General features: G+C 57.7%; 1 non-coding gene across 1 annotated transcript in view; it reads right to left on the bottom strand.

Moving 5' to 3' along the window:
• Positions 1–1,112, bottom strand: part of LOC124749187 — a 1,909-nt gene extending 797 nt beyond the window's left edge. Inside the window, exon 1 of the ribosomal RNA XR_007011791.1 lies at positions 1–1,112. This exon is cut by the window's left edge and continues 797 nt beyond it. This is a non-coding gene — a ribosomal RNA (small subunit ribosomal RNA).
• Positions 1,113–2,500: the final 1,388 nt, after the last annotated feature.

Genomic DNA, 2,500 nt, shown 5'->3' with positions numbered 1-2,500 from the left:
CTAGGGCGGTATCTGATCGCCTTCGAACCTCTAACTTTCGTTCTTGATTAATGAAAACATACTTGGCAAATGCTTTCGCTTCTGTTCGTCTTGCGACGATCCAAGAATTTCACCTCTAACGTCGCAATACGAATGCCCCCGCCTGTCCCTATTAATCATTACCTCGGGTTCCGAAAACCAACAAAATAGAACCGAGGTCCTATTCCATTATTCCATGCACACAGTATTCAGGCGGGCTTGCCTGCTTTAAGCACTCTAATTTGTTCAAAGTAAACGTGCCGGCCCACCGAGACACTCAATAAAGAGCACCCTGGTAGGATTTCAACGGGGTCCGCCTCGGGACGCACGAGCACGCACGAGGCGGTCGCACGCCTTCAGCTCGCCCCACCGGCAGGACGTCCCACGATACATGCCAGTTAAACACCGACGGGCGGTGAACCAACAGCGTGGGACACAAATCCAACTACGAGCTTTTTAACCGCAACAACTTTAATATACGCTATTGGAGCTGGAATTACCGCGGCTGCTGGCACCAGACTTGCCCTCCAATAGATACTCGTTAAAGGATTTAAAGTGTACTCATTCCGATTACGGGGCCTCGGATGAGTCCCGTATCGTTATTTTTCGTCACTACCTCCCCGTGCCGGGAGTGGGTAATTTGCGCGCCTGCTGCCTTCCTTGGATGTGGTAGCCGTTTCTCAGGCTCCCTCTCCGGAATCGAACCCTGATTCCCCGTTACCCGTTACAACCATGGTAGGCGCAGAACCTACCATCGACAGTTGATAAGGCAGACATTTGAAAGATGCGTCGCCGGTACGAGGACCGTGCGATCAGCCCAAAGTTATTCAGAGTCACCAAGGCAAACGGACCGGACGAGCCGACCGATTGGTTTTGATCTAATAAAAGCGTCCCTTCCATCTCTGGTCGGGACTCTGTTTGCATGTATTAGCTCTAGAATTACCACAGTTATCCAAGTAACGTGGGTACGATCTAAGGAACCATAACTGATTTAATGAGCCATTCGCGGTTTCACCTTAATGCGGCTTGTACTGAGACATGCATGGCTTAATCTTTGAGACAAGCATATGACTACTGGCAGGATCAACCAGGGAGCTGCGTCAACTAGAGCTGAGCAGCCGGCCGCCCGGGAGTGTGTCCCGGGGGCCCGCGCGAACACGCAAGCGTCCGCTCAATCATTCTGCAAACAGGAGGAGGCTGAGCTCCCCTGCACAATACACCTCGAAACCCTCTCAGGTCCCGGCGGCGCGCAGCGCCGTCCCAAGTACTTGGTCGGGTTCGAGAGAGGCGCAATCGCCCGGAGTTAGGCGAGTAGACGCTTTCGGTGCGACCACCCGTGCTCCCAACTGAGCTTGCCGCTGCCGACAGAGGCCCGGGAGCGTGCTGTCGTGGCATTGCCGGCGGGAGACAACACGCGCCACCTACGGTGACCGGCAGCTCCAACGCCAGCGCCACAGAAGGACAAAAGCCCCACTTGGGTGCCGAAGCGAACTCTCCCAGCACAGCGCACGCGCCAACACATCCGCACAGCTGCGATACAAACCACCAGCGAGAACCGCTGGGGCGACCGAGCAGCAGACGGCGTCGCGGCGCCGAGCGCCGGGCGGCGGCGCATCCTCAACGCACACAGTCCTCAATCGGACCAGCACACTGAAGATGTCCACCGCGCTTCGCACCGGGCCCGCGAGGACCTACTTTGGCCGCACGGCGCCGCGCGCAGGGTGCGCCGGCGCGCAGCTGCGACGCCTGCCGCGTCCGTCGGCCGGCGCGCCTGCCACTGGCCGCCCCCACCAGCCGGCTGTAGCGCGTGCGCCCACGCACCGCGCGGCCAGCACGCCGGGAGGCGCCCCCTCACCGGCCGGGGACGGTCCCACCCAGCCACCGCCGCGTATCGCTTCACACCCAGATGCCGTTCAGTTTCGTCGGCATGGTGGGTATCGCTGGAACAACCGGTTAGTACCTCAACCTATCGTCGCCATCACCGATTCACCCCTAGCGAGAACAACCGCACCACAACAGGTTACCATTTGTTCATTTGCGTAACTTCACCAGAAAACGCAGGCGTCCATCGCCATTTGCAACTTCAACGATTATTGCATGCCTGTGTCAGGTGTCACGCCACACTACGTCTGCCCACATACACGCAACAAAATGTGCACGCCTAGACAATACGTGGAAGGTGGCCCCCGTACGTATGCGATGTCCATTGCTCGAACGACTGTCAACCGGCCTCTGTAGCATGTCGCAGATATGGAACGCGGTGCACCATGCCATCACGGTGTGTGAGGAGAGACGACTAGGTCCGAATACATCAACAGACAGCTCATGCTGATCGCCATCCACGGCGTCCGTTCCTCCCACACGTCTCTATGGCGTACCACACTGCAATCCAGCTCTCATAGGGAGACGACACGTAGCTGCGTGCACAATATTTGCACTGTATGGTCCGCCGTTTTTGGGCGCAGTCGTTGTGCGGTCACAC

Source organism: Schistocerca piceifrons, unplaced genomic scaffold, assembly GCF_021461385.2.
Source record: "Schistocerca piceifrons isolate TAMUIC-IGC-003096 unplaced genomic scaffold, iqSchPice1.1 HiC_scaffold_43, whole genome shotgun sequence".
Lineage (NCBI taxonomy): Eukaryota > Metazoa > Arthropoda > Insecta > Orthoptera > Acrididae > Schistocerca > Schistocerca piceifrons.
The sequence above is the reverse complement of the archived record's forward strand: the minus strand, read 5'-3'. Positions and strand labels throughout refer to the sequence as shown.